At 46.8% G+C, this 22,481-nt stretch overlaps 13 non-coding genes across 13 annotated transcripts; 1 reads left to right on the top strand and 12 right to left on the bottom strand.

Annotated features, from left to right (window-relative positions):
- Positions 1-647: 647 nt before the first annotated feature.
- trnag-ucc (transfer RNA glycine (anticodon UCC)) lies at positions 648-719 on the bottom strand. Its single transcript has one exon. It is a non-coding gene; the product is annotated as a tRNA-Gly (tRNA).
- A 1,613-nt stretch (positions 720-2,332) lies between these two features.
- On the bottom strand, positions 2,333-2,404 carry trnag-ucc (transfer RNA glycine (anticodon UCC)). Its single transcript has one exon. It is a non-coding gene; the product is annotated as a tRNA-Gly (tRNA).
- Positions 2,405-4,017: 1,613 nt separating this feature from the next.
- Positions 4,018-4,089, bottom strand: trnag-ucc (transfer RNA glycine (anticodon UCC)). Its single transcript has one exon. It is a non-coding gene; the product is annotated as a tRNA-Gly (tRNA).
- Positions 4,090-4,717: 628 nt separating this feature from the next.
- On the bottom strand, positions 4,718-4,832 carry LOC127980532 (U5 spliceosomal RNA). Its single transcript, XR_008159551.1, has one exon. It is a non-coding gene; the product is annotated as a U5 spliceosomal RNA (small nuclear RNA).
- Positions 4,833-6,053: 1,221 nt separating this feature from the next.
- trnag-ucc (transfer RNA glycine (anticodon UCC)) lies at positions 6,054-6,125 on the bottom strand. The gene has a single exon. It is a non-coding gene; the product is annotated as a tRNA-Gly (tRNA).
- Positions 6,126-7,723: 1,598 nt separating this feature from the next.
- On the bottom strand, positions 7,724-7,795 carry trnag-ucc (transfer RNA glycine (anticodon UCC)). Its single transcript has one exon. It is a non-coding gene; the product is annotated as a tRNA-Gly (tRNA).
- A 1,603-nt stretch (positions 7,796-9,398) lies between these two features.
- trnag-ucc (transfer RNA glycine (anticodon UCC)) lies at positions 9,399-9,470 on the bottom strand. Its single transcript has one exon. It is a non-coding gene; the product is annotated as a tRNA-Gly (tRNA).
- A 1,599-nt stretch (positions 9,471-11,069) lies between these two features.
- trnag-ucc (transfer RNA glycine (anticodon UCC)) lies at positions 11,070-11,141 on the bottom strand. Its single transcript has one exon. It is a non-coding gene; the product is annotated as a tRNA-Gly (tRNA).
- Positions 11,142-12,743: 1,602 nt separating this feature from the next.
- On the bottom strand, positions 12,744-12,815 carry trnag-ucc (transfer RNA glycine (anticodon UCC)). The gene has a single exon. It is a non-coding gene; the product is annotated as a tRNA-Gly (tRNA).
- A 5,545-nt stretch (positions 12,816-18,360) lies between these two features.
- trnag-ucc (transfer RNA glycine (anticodon UCC)) lies at positions 18,361-18,432 on the bottom strand. Its single transcript has one exon. It is a non-coding gene; the product is annotated as a tRNA-Gly (tRNA).
- Positions 18,433-19,870: 1,438 nt separating this feature from the next.
- On the top strand, positions 19,871-19,942 carry trnad-guc (transfer RNA aspartic acid (anticodon GUC)). Its single transcript has one exon. It is a non-coding gene; the product is annotated as a tRNA-Asp (tRNA).
- A 449-nt stretch (positions 19,943-20,391) lies between these two features.
- On the bottom strand, positions 20,392-20,463 carry trnag-ccc (transfer RNA glycine (anticodon CCC)). The gene has a single exon. It is a non-coding gene; the product is annotated as a tRNA-Gly (tRNA).
- Positions 20,464-21,732: 1,269 nt separating this feature from the next.
- trnag-ucc (transfer RNA glycine (anticodon UCC)) lies at positions 21,733-21,804 on the bottom strand. The gene has a single exon. It is a non-coding gene; the product is annotated as a tRNA-Gly (tRNA).
- Positions 21,805-22,481: the final 677 nt, after the last annotated feature.

Here is a 22,481-nt window from a genome sequence, read left to right on the forward strand (position 1 = left end):
TTCTCCATCCTTTCACCGATCGAGTTTTGGTTTCTTGCCTCTGTCGCTTCTGGCAGGCGGAGCTGGGGACACTTCATGTACAGCGATATCGTTGACTTGATTGCAAATTATTGCACAGATACTATTTAAACTGAACTTAGCTGAATGATGTCATCAAAGAGTTCAATAACGAAATGCCTTTAACTGTCATTTTGCTTTTTGACGCACTGTGTTCCTAATTAATGTTGTTCAGTTGCATTGACGCAATACTTTTTGTTTAAAGCGCAATTTAAAAAAAAAAAAAAAAAAAAAGAGTCCAAACAATGACCCCTGCTACGGGTAGTGTTCCAATTGTTATGCGACTTCAGCAAATGATGGGTCCATCAGAAATTTTACGGTGCTAGGGCTGGGTCTGCGTCAGAAGAAGCCATGCATTGTTTAGTTATGTCAGTGCAGTGCCGTCAGTTGGGGGAGAAACGGCAGCATGCACGGCTCCTCGTTAGTATAGTGGACAGTATCTCCGCCTGTCACGCGGAAGACCGGGGTTCGATTCCCCGACGGGGAGAGCTGGTTCTTTTCGTCTTCCGAATGATCCATCCAAAATGTTTGGTTGGAGTCGCAGGTCACAGAAGGAGTTCTGCTTCGACGTCAGCCCGAGCCAAAGGACATGCGTTGGCCGGGAATCGAACCCGGGTCAACTGCTTGGAAGGCAGCTATGCTCACCACTATACCACCAACGCAGGCGGAAGTCAGTAGCTTTATTGACGCACTGTGTTCCTAATAAATGTTGTTCAGTTGCATTGACACAATACTTTTTGTTTAAAGCGCAATTAAAAAAAAAAAAAAAAAAAAAAAGAGTCCAAACAATGACCCCTGCTACCGGTAGTGTTGCAAGTGTTATGCGACTTCAGCTAATGATGGGTCCATCCGAAATTATTCCATCCAAAAGTTTTGGGTGGAGGCACAGGTCACAGAGGGAGTTCTGCTTCGACGTCAGCCCGAGCCAAAGGATATGCGTTGGCCGGGAATCGAATCCGGGTCAACTGCTTGGAAGGCAGCTATGCTCACCACTATACCACCAACGCAGTCAGCAGTCAGCAACTTGCGCCGTCACTAAGAAGGCTCGAAGTGCACGAGTCGCCGATAGGGCTAGAGGAGCAGATGAGATCTTTGTTTGGACCCGTCACTAAAGAGAGCCTTCAAGAATTTGCATCCCGTCACGTACAAGAAAGCGCTGCCTTCCCATCCGGCTAAATAAACACGAAGTGGTCAAACGCAGAGAGTGCCTATAATAACCAAAAGCCCAATCAAGGCAATCTCTTTCTCATGCCTCTATCTGAAAAGTTGGATAAAATCTTATATGAAAAAAAAAGTCTTTTAAAGAAATCCCTTATTCCGAGGTCACCGTAGCCACCAGATCCAGTCTGTATCCGCTTCAGTCACCCGGATCCAGTCCGTATCCAGAGAAGATGGTGGATCAACACCTAGAAAGGACCTCTATGGCCCAGAAACACAGCGGAGACCGTGACAACTAGATGAGCCGCAGATACAAATCCCTTGTAAAGACCACCTGGACAAGACCACAGGAAACAGATGATTCTTCTGCACAGTCTGACATTCCTGCAGCCTGGAGCTGATCTACTGGTTTCGTCTGACAAGGGGAGAACTTTCTCCCCGACTGAGCCTGGTTTCTCACCGGGTTTTTTCTCCATCCTTTCACCGATCGAGTTTTGGTTTCTTGCCTCTGTCGCTTCTGGCAGGCGGAGCTGGGGACACTTCAAGTACAGCGATATCGTTGACTTGATTGCAAATTATTGCACAGATACTATTTAAACTGAACTTAGCTGAATGATGTCATCAAAGAGTTCAATAACGAAATGCCTTTAACTGTCATTTTGCTTTTTGACGCACTGTGTTCCTAATTAATGTTGTTCAGTTGCATTGACGCAATACTTTTTGTTTAAAGCGCAATTTAAAAAAAAAAAAAAAAAAAAAAAGAGTCCAAACAATGACCCCTGCTACGGGTAGTGTTCCAAGTGTTATGCGACTTCAGCTAATGATGGGTCCATCAGAAATTTTACGGTGCTAGGGCTGGGACTGCGTCAGAAGAAGCCATGCATTGTTTAGTTATGTCAGTGCAGTGCCGTCAGTTGGGGGAGAAACGGCAGCATGCACGGCTCCTCGTTAGTATAGTGGACAGTATCTCCGCCTGTCACGCGGAAGACCGGGGTTCGATTCCCCGACGGGGAGAGCTGGTTCTTTTCGTCTTCCGAATGATCCATCCAAAATGTTTGGTTGGAGTCGCAGGTCACAGAAGGAGTTCTGCTTCGACGTCAGCCCGAGCCAAAGGACATGCGTTGGCCGGGAATCGAACCCGGGTCAACTGCTTGGAAGGCAGCTATGCTCACCACTATACCACCAACGCAGGCGGAAGTCAGTAGCTTTATTGACGCACTGTGTTCCTAATAAATGTTGTTCAGTTGCATTGACACAATACTTTTTGTTTAAAGCGCAATTAAAAAAAAAAAAAAAAAAAAAAAGAGTCCAAACAATGACCCCTGCTACCGGTAGTGTTGCAAGTGTTATGCGACTTCAGCTAATGATGGGTCCATCCGAAATTATTCCATCCAAAAGTTTTGGGTGGAGGCACAGGTCACAGAGGGAGTTCTGCTTCGACGTCAGCCCGAGCCAAAGGATATGCGTTGGCCGGGAATCGAATCCGGGTCAACTGCTTGGAAGGCAGCTATGCTCACCACTATACCACCAACGCAGTCAGCAGTCAGCAACTTGCGCCGTCACTAAGAAGGCTCGAAGTGCACGAGTCGCCGATAGGGCTAGAGGAGCAGATGAGATCTTTGTTTGGACCCGTCACTAAAGAGAGCCTTCAAGAATTTGCATCCCGTCACGTACAAGAAAGCGCTGCCTTCCCATCCGGCTAAATAAACACGAAGTGGTCAAACGCAGAGAGTGCCTATAATAACCAAAAGCCCAATCAAGGCAATCTCTTTCTCATGCCTCTATCTGAAAAGTTGGATAAAATCTTATATGAAAAAAAAAGTCTTTTAAAGAAATCCCTTATTCCGAGGTCACCGTAGCCACCAGATCCAGTCTGTATCCGCTTCAGTCACCCGGATCCAGTCCGTATCCAGAGAAGATGGTGGATCAACACCTAGAAAGGACCTCTATGGCCCAGAAACACAGCGGAGACCGTGACAACTAGATGAGCCGCAGATACAAATCCCTTGTAAAGACCACCTGGACAAGACCACAGGAAACAGATGATTCTTCTGCACAGTCTGACATTCCTGCAGCCTGGAGCTGATCTACTGGTTTCGTCTGACAAGGGGAGAACTTTCTCCCCGACTGAGCCTGGTTTCTCACCGGGTTTTTTCTCCATCCTTTCACCGATCGAGTTTTGGTTTCTTGCCTCTGTCGCTTCTGGCAGGCGGAGCTGGGGACACTTCAAGTACAGCGATATCGTTGACTTGATTGCAAATTATTGCACAGATACTATTTAAACTGAACTTAGCTGAATGATGTCATCAAAGAGTTCAATAACGAAATGCCTTTAACTGTCATTTTGCTTTTTGACGCACTGTGTTCCTAATTAATGTTGTTCAGTTGCATTGACGCAATACTTTTTGTTTAAAGCGCAATTTAAAAAAAAAAAAAAAAAAAAAAAGAGTCCAAACAATGACCCCTGCTACGGGTAGTGTTCCAAGTGTTATGCGACTTCAGCTAATGATGGGTCCATCAGAAATTTTACGGTGCTAGGGCTGGGACTGCGTCAGAAGAAGCCATGCATTGTTTAGTTATGTCAGTGCAGTGCCGTCAGTTGGGGGAGAAACGGCAGCATGCACGGCTCCTCGTTAGTATAGTGGACAGTATCTCCGCCTGTCACGCGGAAGACCGGGTTTCGATTCCCCGACGGGGAGAGCTGGTTCTTTTCGTCTTCCGAATGATCCATCCAAAATGTTTGGTTGGAGTCGCAGGTCACAGAAGGAGTTCTGCTTCGACGTCAGCCCGAGCCAAAGGACATGCGTTGGCCGGGAATCGAACCCGGGTCAACTGCTTGGAAGGCAGCTATGCTCACCACTATACCACCAACGCAGGCGGAAGTCAGTAGCTTTATTGACGCACTGTGTTCCTAATAAATGTTGTTCAGTTGCATTGACACAATACTTTTTGTTTAAAGCGCAATTAAAAAAAAAAAAAAAAAAAAAGAGTCCAAACAATGACCCCTGCTACCGGTAGTGTTGCAAGTGTTATGCGACTTCAGCTAATGATGGGTCCATCCGAAATTATTCCATCCAAAAGTTTTGGGTGGAGGCACAGGTCACAGAGGGAGTTCTGCTTCGACGTCAGCCCGAGCCAAAGGATATGCGTTGGCCGGGAATCGAATCCGGGTCAACTGCTTGGAAGGCAGCTATGCTCACCACTATACCACCAACGCAGTCAGCAGTCAGCAACTTGCGCCGTCACTAAGAAGGCTCGAAGTGCACGAGTCGCCGATAGGGCTAGAGGAGCAGATGAGATCTTTGTTTGGACCCGTCACTAAAGAGAGCCTTCAAGAATTTGCATCCCGTCACGTACAAGAAAGCGCTGCCTTCCCATCCGGCTAAATAAACACGAAGTGGTCAAACGCAGAGAGTGCCTATTCAGACGATGACCAGTGGCAAGCCCTCTCGCAGCATGCTGCCGGACGGTCAAACTGATTCTGCTCTTGACATTTCGATGTAGCTCTGCTGTGAGCAGAGCACCCAAAAATACAGGTCACTCGCAAAAGTTCCCCTCCACGGAAATCTTTAGTAAAAGGCGAAAGATTTATGCGACAATGAAGAGAAACTCGAGCTGTGTCTCCAAACCCTCGGGCCTGTGCGCTGCCTCTGTTAAACTACTACGCTCGCCAAGGGTCATCAAGGGTGACAATGCCTGCCCACATGTGTTTAGTCAGCACCCCCCCCCCCCCCCCCCCCACTCCAAAAGGGAGGAGTAAAACTCAAAAAAGTCCTCTCGGTCCACCAATAACCAAAAGCCCAATCAAGGCAATCTCTTTCTCATGCCTCTATCTGAAAAGTTGGATAAAATCTTATATGAAAAAAAAAGTCTTTTAAAGAAATCCCTTATTCCGAGGTCACCGTAGCCACCAGATCCAGTCTGTATCCGCTTCAGTCACCCGGATCCAGTCCGTATCCAGAGAAGATGGTGGATCAACACCTAGAAAGGACCTCTATGGCCCAGAAACACAGCGGAGACCGTGACAACTAGATGAGCCACAGATACAAATCCCTTGTAAAGACCACCTGGACAAGACCACAGGAAACAGATGATTCTTCTGCACAGTCTGACATTCCTGCAGCCTGGAGCTGATCTACTGGTTTCGTCTGACAAGGGGAGAACTGTCTCCCCGACTGAGCCTGGTTTCTCACCGGGTTTTTTCTCCATCCTTTCACCGATCGAGTTTTGGTTTCTTCCCTCTGTCGCTTCTGGCAGGCGGAGCTGGGGACACTTCATGTACAGCGATATCGTTGACTTGATTGCAAATTATTGCACAGATACTATTTAAACTGAACTTAGCTGAATGATGTCATCAAAGAGTTCAATAACGAAATGCCTTTAACTGTCATTTTGCTTTTTGACGCACTGTGTTCCTAATTAATGTTGTTCAGTTGCATTGACGCAATACTTTTTGTTTAAAGCGCAATTAAAAAAAAAAAAGAGTCCAAACAATGACCCCTGCTACGGGTAGTGTTCCAAGTGTTATGCGACTTCAGCTAATGATGGGTCCATCAGAAATTTTACGGTGCTAGGGCTGGGTCTGCGTCAGAAGAAGCCATGCATTGTTTAGTTATGTCAGTGCAGTGCCGTCAGTTGGGGGAGAAACGGCAGCATGCACGGCTCCTCGTTAGTATAGTGGACAGTATCTCCGCCTGTCACGCGGAAGACCGGGGTTCGATTCCCCGACGGGGAGAGCTGGTTCTTTTCGTCTTCCGAATGATCCATCCAAAATGTTTGGTTGGAGTCGCAGGTCACAGAAGGAGTTCTGCTTCGACGTCAGCCCGAGCCAAAGGACATGCGTTGGCCGGGAATCGAACCCGGGTCAACTGCTTGGAAGGCAGCTATGCTCACCACTATACCACCAACGCAGGCGGAAGTCAGTAGCTTTATTGACGCACTGTGTTCCTAATAAATGTTGTTCAGTTGCATTGACACAATACTTTTTGTTTAAAGCGCAATTAAAAAAAAAAAAAAAAAAAAAAGAGTCCAAACAATGACCCCTGCTACGGGTAGTGTTGCAAGTGTTATGCGACTTCAGCTAATGATGGGTCCATCCGAAATTATTCCATCCAAAATTTTGGGTGGAGGCACAGGTCACAGAGGGAGTTCTGCTTCGACGTCAGCCCGAGCCAAAGGACATGCGCACTGCTCTCTCCAACTGCTTGGAAGGCAGCTATGCTCACCACTATACCACCAACGCAGTCAGCAGTCAGCAACTTGCGCCGTCACTAAGAAGGCTCGAAGTGCACGAGTCGCCGATAGGGCTAGAGGAGCAGATGAGATCTTTGTTTGGACCCGTCACTAAAGAGAGCCTTCAAGAATTTGCATCCCGTCACGTACAAGAAAGCGCTGCCTTCCCATCCGGCTAAATAAACACGAAGTGGTCAAACGCAGAGAGTGCCTATAATAACCAAAAGCCCAATCAAGGCAATCTCTTTCTCATGCCTCTATCTGAAAAGTTGGATAAAATCTTATATGAAAAAAAAAGTCTTTTAAAGAAATCCCTTATTCCGAGGTCACCGTAGCCACCAGATCCAGTCTGTATCCGCTTCAGTCACCCGGATCCAGTCCGTATCCAGAGAAGATGGTGGATCAACACCTAGAAAGGACCTCTATGGCCCAGAAACACAGCGGAGACCGTGACAACTAGATGAGCCGCAGATACAAATCCCTTGTAAAGACCACCTGGACAAGACCACAGGAAACAGATGATTCTTCTGCACAGTCTGACATTCCTGCAGCCTGGAGCTGATCTACTGGTTTCGTCTGACAAGGGGAGAACTGTCTCCCCGACTGAGCCTGGTTTCTCACCGGGTTTTTTCTCCATCCTTTCACCGATCGAGTTTTGGTTTCTTGCCTCTGTCGCTTCTGGCAGGCGGAGCTGGGGACACTTCATGTACAGCGATATCGTTGACTTGATTGCAAATTATTGCACAGATACTATTTAAACTGAACTTAGCTGAATGATGTCATCAAAGAGTTCAATAACGAAATGCCTTTAACTGTCATTTTGCTTTTTGACGCACTGTGTTCCTAATTAATGTTGTTCAGTTGCATTGACGCAATACTTTCTGTTTAAAGCGCAATTTAAAAAAAAAAAAAAAAAAAAAGAGTCCAAACAATGACCCCTGCTACGGGTAGTGTTCCAAGTGTTATGCGACTTCAGCAAATGATGGGTCCATCAGAAATTTTACGGTGCTAGGGCTGGGTCTGCGTCAGAAGAAGCCATGCATTGTTTAGTTATGTCAGTGCAGTGCCGTCAGTTGGGGGAGAAACGGCAGCATGCACGGCTCCTCGTTAGTATAGTGGACAGTATCTCCGCCTGTCACGCGGAAGACCGGGGTTCGATTCCCCGACGGGGAGAGCTGGTTCTTTTCGTCTTCCGAATGATCCATCCAAAATGTTTGGTTGGAGTCGCAGGTCACAGAAGGAGTTCTGCTTCGACGTCAGCCCGAGCCAAAGGACATGCGTTGGCCGGGAATCGAACCCGGGTCAACTGCTTGGAAGGCAGCTATGCTCACCACTATACCACCAACGCAGGCGGAAGTCAGTAGCTTTATTGACGCACTGTGTTCCTAATAAATGTTGTTCAGTTGCATTGACACAATACTTTTTGTTTAAAGCGCAATTAAAAAAAAAAAAAAAAAAAAAAAAGAGTCCAAACAATGACCCCTGCTACCGGTAGTGTTGCAAGTGTTATGCGACTTCAGCTAATGATGGGTCCATCCGAAATTATTCCATCCAAAAGTTTTGGGTGGAGGCACAGGTCACAGAGGGAGTTCTGCTTCGACGTCAGCCCGAGCCAAAGGATATGCGTTGGCCGGGAATCGAATCCGGGTCAACTGCTTGGAAGGCAGCTATGCTCACCACTATACCACCAACGCAGTCAGCAGTCAGCAACTTGCGCCGTCACTAAGAAGGCTCGAAGTGCACGAGTCGCCGATAGGGCTAGAGGAGCAGATGAGATCTTTGTTTGGACCCGTCACTAAAGAGAGCCTTCAAGAATTTGCATCCCGTCACGTACAAGAAAGCGCTGCCTTCCCATCCGGCTAAATAAACACGAAGTGGTCAAACGCAGAGAGTGCCTATAATAACCAAAAGCCCAATCAAGGCAATCTCTTTCTCATGCCTCTATCTGAAAAGTTGGATAAAATCTTATATGAAAAAAAAAGTCTTTTAAAGAAATCCCTTATTCCGAGGTCACCGTAGCCACCAGATCCAGTCTGTATCCGCTTCAGTCACCCGGATCCAGTCCGTATCCAGAGAAGATGGTGGATCAACACCTAGAAAGGACCTCTATGGCCCAGAAACACAGCGGAGACCGTGACAACTAGATGAGCCGCAGATACAAATCCCTTGTAAAGACCACCTGGACAAGACCACAGGAAACAGATGATTCTTCTGCACAGTCTGACATTCCTGCAGCCTGGAGCTGATCTACTGGTTTCGTCTGACAAGGGGAGAACTGTCTCCCCGACTGAGCCTGGTTTCTCACCGGGTTTTTTCTCCATCCTTTCACCGATCGAGTTTTGGTTTCTTCCCTCTGTCGCTTCTGGCAGGCGGAGCTGGGGACACTTCATGTACAGCGATATCGTTGACTTGATTGCAAATTATTGCACAGATACTATTTAAACTGAACTTAGCTGAATGATGTCATCAAAGAGTTCAATAACGAAATGCCTTTAACTGTCATTTTGCTTTTTGACGCACTGTGTTCCTAATTAATGTTGTTCAGTTGCATTGACGCAATACTTTTTGTTTAAAGCGCAATTTAAAAAAAAAAAAGAGTCCAAACAATGACCCCTGCTACGGGTAGTGTTCCAAGTGTTATGCGACTTCAGCTAATGATGGGTCCATCAGAAATTTTACGGTGCTAGGGCTGGGTCTGCGTCAGAAGAAGCCATGCATTGTTTAGTTATGTCAGTGCAGTGCCGTCAGTTGGGGGAGAAACGGCAGCATGCACGGCTCCTCGTTAGTATAGTGGACAGTATCTCCGCCTGTCACGCGGAAGACCGGGGTTCGATTCCCCGACGGGGAGAGCTGGTTCTTTTCGTCTTCCGAATGATCCATCCAAAATGTTTGGTTGGAGTCGCAGGTCACAGAAGGAGTTCTGCTTCGACGTCAGCCCGAGCCAAAGGACATGCGTTGGCCGGGAATCGAACCCGGGTCAACTGCTTGGAAGGCAGCTATGCTCACCACTATACCACCAACGCAGGCGGAAGTCAGTAGCTTTATTGACGCACTGTGTTCCTAATAAATGTTGTTCAGTTGCATTGACACAATACTTTTTGTTTAAAGCGCAATTAAAAAAAAAAAAAAAAAAAAAAGAGTCCAAACAATGACCCCTGCTACGGGTAGTGTTGCAAGTGTTATGCGACTTCAGCTAATGATGGGTCCATCCGAAATTATTCCATCCAAAATTTTGGGTGGAGGCACAGGTCACAGAGGGAGTTCTGCTTCGACGTCAGCCCGAGCCAAAGGACATGCGCACTGCTCTCTCCAACTGCTTGGAAGGCAGCTATGCTCACCACTATACCACCAACGCAGTCAGCAGTCAGCAACTTGCGCCGTCACTAAGAAGGCTCGAAGTGCACGAGTCGCCGATAGGGCTAGAGGAGCAGATGAGATCTTTGTTTGGACCCGTCACTAAAGAGAGCCTTCAAGAATTTGCATCCCGTCACGTACAAGAAAGCGCTGCCTTCCCATCCGGCTAAATAAACACGAAGTGGTCAAACGCAGAGAGTGCCTATAATAACCAAAAGCCCAATCAAGGCAATCTCTTTCTCATGCCTCTATCTGAAAAGTTGGATAAAATCTTATATGAAAAAAAAAGTCTTTTAAAGAAATCCCTTATTCCGAGGTCACCGTAGCCACCAGATCCAGTCTGTATCCGCTTCAGTCACCCGGATCCAGTCCGTATCCAGAGAAGATGGTGGATCAACACCTAGAAAGGACCTCTATGGCCCAGAAACACAGCGGAGACCGTGACAACTAGATGAGCCGCAGATACAAATCCCTTGTAAAGACCACCTGGACAAGACCACAGGAAACAGATGATTCTTCTGCACAGTCTGACATTCCTGCAGCCTGGAGCTGATCTACTGGTTTCGTCTGACAAGGGGAGAACTGTCTCCCCGACTGAGCCTGGTTTCTCACCGGGTTTTTTCTCCATCCTTTCACCGATCGAGTTTTGGTTTCTTGCCTCTGTCGCTTCTGGCAGGCGGAGCTGGGGACACTTCATGTACAGCGATATCGTTGACTTGATTGCAAATTATTGCACAGATACTATTTAAACTGAACTTAGCTGAATGATGTCATCAAAGAGTTCAATAACGAAATGCCTTTAACTGTCATTTTGCTTTTTGACGCACTGTGTTCCTAATTAATGTTGTTCAGTTGCATTGACGCAATACTTTCTGTTTAAAGCGCAATTTAAAAAAAAAAAAAAAAAAAAAAGAGTCCAAACAATGACCCCTGCTACGGGTAGTGTTCCAAGTGTTATGCGACTTCAGCAAATGATGGGTCCATCAGAAATTTTACGGTGCTAGGGCTGGGTCTGCGTCAGAAGAAGCCATGCATTGTTTAGTTATGTCAGTGCAGTGCCGTCAGTTGGGGGAGAAACGGCAGCATGCACGGCTCCTCGTTAGTATAGTGGACAGTATCTCCGCCTGTCACGCGGAAGACCGGGGTTCGATTCCCCGACGGGGAGAGCTGGTTCTTTTCGTCTTCCGAATGATCCATCCAAAATGTTTGGTTGGAGTCGCAGGTCACAGAAGGAGTTCTCCTTCGACGTCAGCCCGAGCCAAAGGACATGCGTTGGCCGGGAATCGAACCCGGGTCAACTGCTTGGAAGGCAGCTATGCTCACCACTATACCACCAACGCAGGCGGAAGTCAGTAGCTTTATTGACGCACTGTGTTCCTAATAAATGTTGTTCAGTTGCATTGACACAATACTTTTTGTTTAAAGCGCAATTAAAAAAAAAAAAAAAAAAAAAAAAGAGTCCAAACAATGACCCCTGCTACCGGTAGTGTTGCAAGTGTTATGCGACTTCAGCTAATGATGGGTCCATCCGAAATTATTCCATCCAAAAGTTTTGGGTGGAGGCACAGGTCACAGAGGGAGTTCTGCTTCGACGTCAGCCCGAGCCAAAGGATATGCGTTGGCCGGGAATCGAATCCGGGTCAACTGCTTGGAAGGCAGCTATGCTCACCACTATACCACCAACGCAGTCAGCAGTCAGCAACTTGCGCCGTCACTAAGAAGGCTCGAAGTGCACGAGTCGCCGATAGGGCTAGAGGAGCAGATGAGATCTTTGTTTGGACCCGTCACTAAAGAGAGCCTTCAAGAATTTGCATCCCGTCACGTACAAGAAAGCGCTGCCTTCCCATCCGGCTAAATAAACACGAAGTGGTCAAACGCAGAGAGTGCCTATAATAACCAAAAGCCCAATCAAGGCAATCTCTTTCTCATGCCTCTATCTGAAAAGTTGGATAAAATCTTATATGAAAAAAAAAGTCTTTTAAAGAAATCCCTTATTCCGAGGTCACCGTAGCCACCAGATCCAGTCTGTATCCGCTTCAGTCACCCGGATCCAGTCCGTATCCAGAGAAGATGGTGGATCAACACCTAGAAAGGACCTCTATGGCCCAGAAACACAGCGGAGACCGTGACAACTAGATGAGCCGCAGATACAAATCCCTTGTAAAGACCACCTGGACAAGACCACAGGAAACAGATGATTCTTCTGCACAGTCTGACATTCCTGCAGCCTGGAGCTGATCTACTGGTTTCGTCTGACAAGGGGAGAACTGTCTCCCCGACTGAGCCTGGTTTCTCACCGGGTTTTTTCTCCATCCTTTCACCGATCGAGTTTTGGTTTCTTCCCTCTGTCGCTTCTGGCAGGCGGAGCTGGGGACACTTCATGTACAGCGATATCGTTGACTTGATTGCAAATTATTGCACAGATACTATTTAAACTGAACTTAGCTGAATGATGTCATCAAAGAGTTCAATAACGAAATGCCTTTAACTGTCATTTTGCTTTTTGACGCACTGTGTTCCTAATTAATGTTGTTCAGTTGCATTGACGCAATACTTTTTGTTTAAAGCGCAATTTAAAAAAAAAAAGAGTCCAAACAATGACCCCTGCTACGGGTAGTGTTCCAAGTGTTATGCGACTTCAGCTAATGATGGGTCCATCAGAAATTTTACGGTGCTAGGGCTGGGTCTGCGTCAGAAGAAGCCATGCATTGTTTAGTTATGTCAGTGCAGTGCCGTCAGTTGGGGGAGAAACGGCAGCATGCACGGCTCCTCGTTAGTATAGTGGACAGTATCTCCGCCTGTCACGCGGAAGACCGGGGTTCGATTCCCCGACGGGGAGAGCTGGTTCTTTTCGTCTTCCGAATGATCCATCCAAAATGTTTGGTTGGAGTCGCAGGTCACAGAAGGAGTTCTGCTTCGACGTCAGCCCGAGCCAAAGGACATGCGTTGGCCGGGAATCGAACCCGGGTCAACTGCTTGGAAGGCAGCTATGCTCACCACTATACCACCAACGCAGGCGGAAGTCAGTAGCTTTATTGACGCACTGTGTTCCTAATAAATGTTGTTCAGTTGCATTGACACAATACTTTTTGTTTAAAGCGCAATTAAAAAAAAAAAAAAAAAAAAAAGAGTCCAAACAATGACCCCTGCTACGGGTAGTGTTGCAAGTGTTATGCGACTTCAGCTAATGATGGGTCCATCCGAAATTATTCCATCCAAAATTTTGGGTGGAGGCACAGGTCACAGAGGGAGTTCTGCTTCGACGTCAGCCCGAGCCAAAGGACATGCGCACTGCTCTCTCCAACTGCTTGGAAGGCAGCTATGCTCACCACTATACCACCAACGCAGTCAGCAGTCAGCAACTTGCGCCGTCACTAAGAAGGCTCGAAGTGCACGAGTCGCCGATAGGGCTAGAGGAGCAGATGAGATCTTTGTTTGGACCCGTCACTAAAGAGAGCCTTCAAGAATTTGCATCCCGTCACGTACAAGAAAGCGCTGCCTTCCCATCCGGCTAAATAAACACGAAGTGGTCAAACGCAGAGAGTGCCTATAATAACCAAAAGCCCAATCAAGGCAATCTCTTTCTCATGCCTCTATCTGAAAAGTTGGATAAAATCTTATATGAAAAAAAAAGTCTTTTAAAGAAATCCCTTATTCCGAGGTCACCGTAGCCACCAGATCCAGTCTGTATCCGCTTCAGTCACCCGGATCCAGTCCGTATCCAGAGAAGATGGTGGATCAACACCTAGAAAGGACCTCTATGGCCCAGAAACACAGCGGAGACCGTGACAACTAGATGAGCCGCAGATACAAATCCCTTGTAAAGACCACCTGGACAAGACCACAGGAAACAGATGATTCTTCTGCACAGTCTGACATTCCTGCAGCCTGGAGCTGATCTACTGGTTTCGTCTGACAAGGGGAGAACTGTCTCCCCGACTGAGCCTGGTTTCTCACCGGGTTTTTTCTCCATCCTTTCACCGATCGAGTTTTGGTTTCTTGCCTCTGTCGCTTCTGGCAGGCGGAGCTGGGGACACTTCATGTACAGCGATATCGTTGACTTGATTGCAAATTATTGCACAGATACTATTTAAACTGAACTTAGCTGAATGATGTCATCAAAGAGTTCAATAACGAAATGCCTTTAACTGTCATTTTGCTTTTTGACGCACTGTGTTCCTAATTAATGTTGTTCAGTTGCATTGACGCAATACTTTTTGTTTAAAGCGCAATTTAAAAAAAAAAAAAAAAAAAAAGAGTCCAAACAATGACCCCTGCTACGGGTAGTGTTCCAATTGTTATGCGACTTCAGCAAATGATGGGTCCATCAGAAATTATTCCATCCAAAAGTTTTGGGTGGAGGCACAGGTCACAGAGGGAGTTCTGCTTCGACGTCAGCCCGAGCCAAAGGACATGCGCACTGCTTTCTCCAACTGCTTGGAAGGCAGCTATGCTCACCACTATACCACCAACGCAGTCAGCAGTCAGCAACTTGCGCCTCACTAAGAAGGCTCGAAGTGCACGAGTCGCCGATAGGGCTAGAGGAGCAGATGAGATCTTTGTTTGGACCCGTCACTAAAGAGAGCCTTCAAGAATTTGCATCCCGTCACGTACAAGAAAGCGCTGCCTTCCCATCCGGCTAAATAAACACGAAGTGGTCAAACGCAGAGAGTGCCTATAATAACCAAAAGCCCAATCAAGGCAATCTCTTTCTCATGCCTCTATCTGAAAAGTTGGATAAAATCTTATATGAAAAAAAAAAGTCTTTTAAAGAAATCCCTTATTCCGAGGTCACCGTAGCCACCAGATCCAGTCTGTATCCGCTTCAGTCACCCGGATCCAGTCCGTATACAGAGAAGATGGTGGATCAACACCTAGAAAGGACCTCTATGGCCCAGAAACACAGCGGAGACCGTGACAACTAGATGAGCCGCAGATACAAATCCCCTGTAAAGACCACCTGGACAAGACCACAGGAAACAGATGATTCTTCTGCACAGTCTGACATTCCTGCAGCCTGGAGCTGATCTACCTGTTTCGTCTGACAAGGGGAGAACTGTCTCCCCGATTGAGCCTGGTTTCTCACCGGGTTTTTTCTCCATCCTTTCACCGATCGAGTTTTGGTTTCTTCCCTCTGTCGCTTCTGGCAGGCGGAGCTGGGGACACTTCATGTACAGCGATATCGTTGACTTGATTGCAAATTATTGCACAGATACTATTTAAACTGAACTTAGCTGAATGATGTCATCAAAGAGTTCAATAACGAAATGCCTTTAACTGTCATTTTGCTTTTTGACGCACTGTGTTCCTAATTAATGTTGTTCAGTTGCATTGACGCAATACTTTCTGTTTAAAGCGCAATTTAAAAAAAAACAAAACAAAAAAAAAGAGTCCAAACAATGACCCCTGCTACGGGTAGTGTTCCAAGTGTTATGCGACTTCAGCTAATGATGGGTCCATCAGAAATTTTACAGTGCTAGGGCTGGGTCTGCGTCAGAAGAAGCCATGCATTGTTTAGTTATGTCAGTGCAGTGCCGTCAGTTGGGGGAGAAACGGCAGCATGCACGGCTCCTCGTTAGTATAGTGGACAGTATCTCCGCCTGTCACGCGGAAGACCGGGGTTCGATTCCCCGACGGGGAGAGCTGGTTCTTTTCGTCTTCCGAATGATCCATCCAAAATGTTTGGTTGGAGTCGCAGGTCACAGAAGGAGTTCTGCTTCGACGTCAGCCCGAGCCAAAGGACATGCGTTGGCCGGGAATCGAACCCGGGTCAACTGTTTGGAAGGCAGCTATGCTCACCACTATACCACCAACGCAGGCGGAAGACAGTAGCTTTATTGACGCACTGTGTTCCTAATAAATGTTGTTCAGTTGCATTGACACAATACTTTTTGTTTAAAGCGCAATAAAAAAAAAAAAAAAAAAAAAAAAGAGTCCAAACAATGACCCCTGCTACCGGTAGTGTTGCAAGTGTTATGCGACTTCAGCTAATGATGGGTCCATCCGAAATTATTCCATCCAAAAGTTTTGGGTGGAGGCACAGGTCACAGAGGGAGTTCTGCTTCGACGTCAGCCCGAGCCAAAGGATATGCGTTGGCCGGGAATCGAATCCGTGTCAACTGCTTGGAAGGCAGCTATGCTCACCACTATACCACCAACGCAGTCAGCAGTCAGCAACTTGCGCCGTCACTAAGAAGGCTCGAAGTGCACGAGTCGCCGATAGGGCTAGAGGAGCAGATGAGATCTTTGTTTGGACCCGTCACTAAAGAGAGCCTTCAAGAATTTGCATCCCGTCACGTACAAGAAAGCGCTGCCTTCCCATCCGGCTAAATAAACACGAAGTGGTCAAACGCAGAGCATGCCTATAATAACCAAAAGCCCAATCAAGGCAATCTCTTTCTCATGCCTCTATCTGAAAAGTTGGATAAAATCTTATATGAAAAAAAAAGTCTTTTAAAGAAATCCCTTATTCCGAGGTCACCGTAGCCACCAGATCCAGTCTGTATCCGCTTCAGTCACCCGGATCCAGTCCGTATACAGAGAAGATGGTGGATCAACACCTAGAAAGGACCTCTATGGCCCAGAAACACAGCGGAGACCGTGACAACTAGATGAGCCGCAGATACAAATCCCCTGTAAAGACCACCTGGACAAGACCACAGGAAACAGATGATTCTTCTGCACAGTCTGACATTCCTGCAGCCTGGAGCTGATCTACCTGTTTCGTCTGACAAGGGGAGAACTGTCTCCCCGATTGAGCCTGGTTTCTCACCGGGTTTTTTCTCCATCCTTTCACCGATCGAGTTTTGGTTTCTTGCCTCTGTCGCTTCTGGCAGGCGGAGCTGGGGACACTTCATGTACAGCGATATCGTTGACTTGATTGCGAATTATTGCACAGATACTATTTAAACTGAACTTAGCTGAATGATGTCATCAAAGAGTTCAATAACGAAATGCCTTTAACTGTCATTTTGCTTTTTGACGCACTGTGTTCCTAATAAATGTTGTTCAGTTGCATTGACACAATACTTTTTGTTTAAAGCGCAATTAAAAAAAAAAAAAAAAAAAAAAAGAGTCCAAACAATGACCCCTGCTACGGGTAGTGTTGCAAGTGTTATGCGACTTCAGCTAATGATGGGTCCATCCGAAATTATTCCATCCAAAAGTTTTGGGTGGAGGCACAGGTCACAGAGGGAGTTCTGCTTCGACGTCAGCCCGAGCCAAAGGACATGCGCACTGCTTTCTCCAACTGCTTGGAAGGCAGCTATGCTCACCACTATACCACCAACGCAGTCAGCAGTCAGCAACTTGCGCCGTCACTAAGAAGGCTCGAAGTGCACGAGTCGCCGATAGGGCTAGAGGAGCAGATGAGATCTTTGTTTGGACCCGTCACTAAAGAGAGCCTTCAAGAATTTGCATCCCGTCACGTACAAGAAAGCGCTGCCTTCCCATCCGGCTAAATAAACACGAAGTGGTCAAACGCAGAGAGTGCCTATAATAACCAAAAGCCCAATCAAGGCAATCTCTTTCTCATGCCTCTATCTGAAAAGTTGGATAAAATCTTATATGAAAAAAAAAAGTCTTTTAAAGAAATCCCTTATTCCGAGGTCACCGTAGCCACCAGATCCAGTCTGTATCCGCTTCAGTCACCCGGATCCAGTCCGTATACAGAGAAGATGGTGGATCAACACCTAGAAAGGACCTCTATGGCCCAGAAACACAGCGGAGACCGTGACAACTAGATGAGCCGCAGATACAAATCCCCTGTAAAGACCACCTGGACAAGACCACAGGAAACAGATGATTCTTCTGCACAGTCTGACATTCCTGCAGCCTGGAGCTGATCTACCTGTTTCGTCTGACAAGGGGAGAACTGTCTCCCCGATTGAGCCTGGTTTCTCACCGGGTTTTTTCTCCATCCTTTCACCGATCGAGTTTTGGTTTCTTCCCTCTGTCGCTTCTGGCAGGCGGAGCTGGGGACACTTCATGTACAGCGATATCGTTGACTTGATTGCAAATTATTGCACAGATACTATTTAAACTGAACTTAGCTGAATGATGTCATCAAAGAGTTCAATAACGAAATGCCTTTAACTGTCATTTTGCTTTTTGACGCACTGTGTTCCTAATTAATGTTGTTCAGTTGCATTGACGCAATACTTTCTGTTTAAAGCGCAATTTAAAAAAAAAAAAAAAAAAAAAAGAGTCCAAACAATGACCCCTGCTACGGGTAGTGTTCCAAGTGTTATGCGACTTCAGCTAATGATGGGTCCATCAGAAATTTTACGGTGCTAGGGCTGGGTCTGCGTCAGAAGAAGCCATGCATTGTTTAGTTATGTCAGTGCAGTGCCGTCAGTTGGGGGAGAAACGGCAGAATTCACTGCTCCTCGTTAGTATAGTGGACAGTATCTCCGCCTGTCACGCGGAAGACAGGGGTTCGATTCCCCGACGGGGAGAGCTGGTTCTTTTCGTCTTCCGAATGATCCATCCAAAATGTTTGGTTGGAGTCGCAGGTCACAGAAGGAGTTCTGCTTCGACGTCAGCCCGAGCCAAAGGACATGCGTTGGCCGGGAATCGAACCCGGGTCAACTGCTTGGAAGGCAGCTATGCTCACCACTATACCACCAACGCAGGCGGAAGACAGTAGCTTTATTGACGCACTGTGTTCCTAATAATTGTTGTTCAGTTGCATTGACACAATACTTTTTGTTTAAAGCGCAATAAAAAAAATAAAAAAAAAAAAAGAGTCCAAACAATGACCCCTGCTACCGGTAGTGTTGCAAGTGTTATGCGACTTCAGCTAATGATGGGTCCATCCGAAATTATTCCATCCAAAAGTTTTGGGTGGAGGCACAGGTCACAGAGGGAGTTCTGCTTCGACGTCAGCCCGAGCCAAAGGATATGCGTTGGCCGGGAATCGAATCCGTGTCAACTGCTTGGAAGGCAGCTATGCTCACCACTATACCACTAACGCAGTCAGCAGTCAGCAACTTGCGCCGTCACTAAGAAGGCTCGAAGTGCACGAGTCGCCGATAGGGCTAGAGGAGCAGATGAGATCTTTGTTTGGACCCGTCAATAAAGAGAGCCTTCAAGAATTTGCATCCCGTCACGTACAAGAAAGCGCTGCCTTCCCATCCGGCTAAATAAACACGAAGTGGTCAAACGCAGAGAGTGCCTATAATAACCAAAAGCCCAATCAAGGCAATCTCTTTCTCATGCCTCTATCTGAAAAGTTGGATAAAATCTTATATGAAAAAAAAGAGTCTTTTAAAGAAATCCCTTATTCCGAGGTCACCGTAGCCACCAGATCCAGTCTGTATCCGCTTCAGTCACCCGGATCCAGTCCGTATACAGAGAAGATGGTGGATCAACACCTAGAAAGGACCTCTATGGCCCAGAAACACAGCGGAGACCGTGACAACTAGATGAGCCGCAGATACAAATCCCCTGTAAAGACCACCTGGACAAGACCACAGGAAACAGATGATTCTTCTGCACAGTCTGACATTCCTGCAGCCTGGAGCTGATCTACCTGTTTCGTCTGACAAGGGGAGAACTGTCTCCCCGATTGAGCCTGGTTTCTCACCGGGTTTTTTCTCCATCCTTTCACCGATCGAGTTTTGGTTTCTTCCCTCTGTCGCTTCTGGCAGGCGGAGCTGGGGACACTTCATGTACAGCGATATCGTTGACTTGATTGCAAATTATTGCACAGATACTATTTAAACTGAACTTAGCTGAATGATGTCATCAAAGAGTTCAATAACGAAATGCCTTTAACTGTCATTTTGCTTTTTGACGAACTGTGTTCCTAATTAATGTTGTTCAGTTGCATTGACGCAATACTTTCTGTTTAAAGCGCAATTAAAAAAAAAACAAAACAAAAAAAAAGAGTCCAAACAATGACCCCTGCTACGGGTAGTGTTCCAAGTGTTATGCGACTTCAGCTAATGATGGGTCCATCAGAAATTTTACGGTGCTAGGGCTGGGTCTGCGTCAGAAGAAGCCATGCATTGTTTAGTTATGTCAGTGCAGTGCCGTCAGTTGGGGGAGAAACGGCAGCATGCACGGCTCCTCGTTAGTACAGTGGACAGTATCTCCGCCTGTCACGCGGAAGACCGGGGTTCGATTCCCCGACGGGGAGAGCTGGTTCTTTTCGTCTTCCGAATGATCCATCCAAAATGTTTGGTTGGAGTCGCAGGTCACAGAAGGAGTTCTGCTTCGACGTCAGCCCGAGCCAAAGGACATGCGTTGGCCGGGCATCGAACCCGGGTCAACTGCTTGGAAGGCAGCTATGCTCACCACTATACCACCAACGCAGGCGGAAGACAGTAGCTTTATTGACGCACTGTGTTCCTAATAAATGTTGTTCAGTTGCATTGACACAATACTTTTTGTTTAAAGCGCAATAAAAAAAATAAAAAATAAAAAAAAAGAGTCCAAACAATGACCCCTGCTACCGGTAGTGTTGCAAGTGTTATGCGACTTCAGCTAATGATGGGTCCATCCGAAATTATTCCATCCAAAAGTTTTGGGTGGAGGCACAGGTCACAGAGGGAGTTCTGCTTCGACGTCAGCCCGAGCCAAAGGATATGCGTTGGCCGGGAATCGAATCCGTGTCAACTGCTTGGGAGGCAGCTATGCTCACCACTATACCACCAACGCAGTCAGCAGTCAGCAACTTGCGCCGTCACTAAGAAGGCTCGAAGTGCACGAGTCGCCGATAGGGCTAGAGGAGCAGATGAGATCTTTGTTTGGACCCGTCACTAAAGAGAGCCTTCAAGAATTTGCATCCCGTCACGTACAAGAAAGCGCTGCCTTCCCATCCGGCTAAATAAACACGAAGTGGTCAAACGCAGAGAGTGCCTATAATAACCAAAAGCCCAATCAAGGCAATCTCTTTCTCATGCCTCTATCTGAAAAGTTGGATAAAATCTTATATGAAAAAAAAAGTCTTTTAAAGAAATCCCTTATTCCGAGGTCACCGTAGCCACCAGATCCAGTCTGTATCCGCTTCAGTCACCCGGATCCAGTCCGTATACAGAGAAGATGGTGGATCAACACCTAGAAAGGACCTCTATGGCCCAGAAACACAGCGGAGACCGTGACAACTAGATGAGCCGCAGATACAAATCCCCTGTAAAGACCACCTGGACAAGACCACAGGAAACAGATGATTCTTCTGCACAGTCTGACATTCCTGCAGCCTGGAGCTGATCTACCTGTTTCGTCTGACAAGGGGAGAACTGTCTCCCCGATTGAGCCTGGTTTCTCACCGGGTTTTTTCTCCATCCTTTCACCGATCGAGTTTTGGTTTCTTCCCTCTGTCGCTTCTGGCAGGCGGAGCTGGGGACACTTCATGTACAGCGATATCGTTGACTTGATTGCAAATTATTGCACAGATACTATTTAAACTGAACTTAGCTGAATGATGTCATCAAAGAGTTCAATAACGAAATGCCTTTAACTGTCATTTTGCTTTTTGACGCACTGTGTTCCTAATTAATGTTGTTCAGTTGCATTGACGCAATACTTTCTGTTTAAAGCGCAATTTAAAAAAAAACAAAACAAAAAAAAAGAGTCCAAACAATGACCCCTGCTACGGGTAGTGTTCCAAGTGTTATGCGACTTCAGCTAATGATGGGTCCATCAGAAATTTTACGGTGCTAGGGCTGGGTCTGCGTCAGAAGAAGCCATGCATTGTTTAGTTATGTCAGTGCAGTGCCGTCAGTTGGGGGAGAAACGGCAGCATGCACGGCTCCTCGTTAGTATAGTGGACAGTATCTCCGCCTGTCACGCGGAAGACCGGGGTTCGATTCCCCGACGGGGAGAGCTGGTTCTTTTCGTCTTCCGAATGATCCATCCAAAATGTTTGGTTGGAGTCGCAGGTCACAGAAGGAGTTCTGCTTCGACGTCAGCCCGAGCCAAAGGACATGCGTTGGCCGGGAATCGAACCCGGGTCAACTGCTTGGAAGGCAGCTATGCTCACCACTATACCACCAACGCAGGCGGAAGACAGTAGCTTTATTGACGCACTGTGTTCCTAATAAATGTTGTTCAGTTGCATTGACACAATACTTTTTGTTTAAAGCGCAATAAAAAAAAAAAAAAAAAAAAAAAAAAGAGTCCAAACAATGACCCCTGCTACCGGTAGTGTTGCAAGTGTTATGCGACTTCAGCTAATGATGGGTCCATCCGAAATTATTCCATCCAAAAGTTTTGGGTGGAGGCACAGGTCACAGAGGGAGTTCTGCTTCGACGTCAGCCCGAGCCAAAGGATATGCGTTGGCCGGGAATCGAATCCGTGTCAACTGCTTGGAAGGCAGCTATGCTCACCACTATACCACCAACGCAGTCAGCAGTCAGCAACTTGCGCCGTCACTAAGAAGGCTCGAAGTGCACGAGTCGCCGATAGGGCTAGAGGAGCAGATGAGATCTTTGTTTGGACCCGTCACTAAAGAGAGCCTTCAAGAATTTGCATCCCGTCACGTACAAGAAAGCGCTGCCTTCCCATCCGGCTAAATAAACACGAAGTGGTCAAACGCAGAGAGTGCCTATAATAACCAAAAGCCCAATCAAGGCAATCTCTTTCTCATGCCTCTATCTGAAAAGTTGGATAAAATCTTATATGAAAAAAAAAGTCTTTTAAAGAAATCCCTTATTCCGAGGTCACCGTAGCCACC

The sequence above is a fragment of the Carassius gibelio genome, chromosome B19, assembly GCF_023724105.1.
Source record: "Carassius gibelio isolate Cgi1373 ecotype wild population from Czech Republic chromosome B19, carGib1.2-hapl.c, whole genome shotgun sequence".
In the NCBI taxonomy this organism is placed as follows: Eukaryota; Metazoa; Chordata; class Actinopteri; order Cypriniformes; family Cyprinidae; genus Carassius; species Carassius gibelio.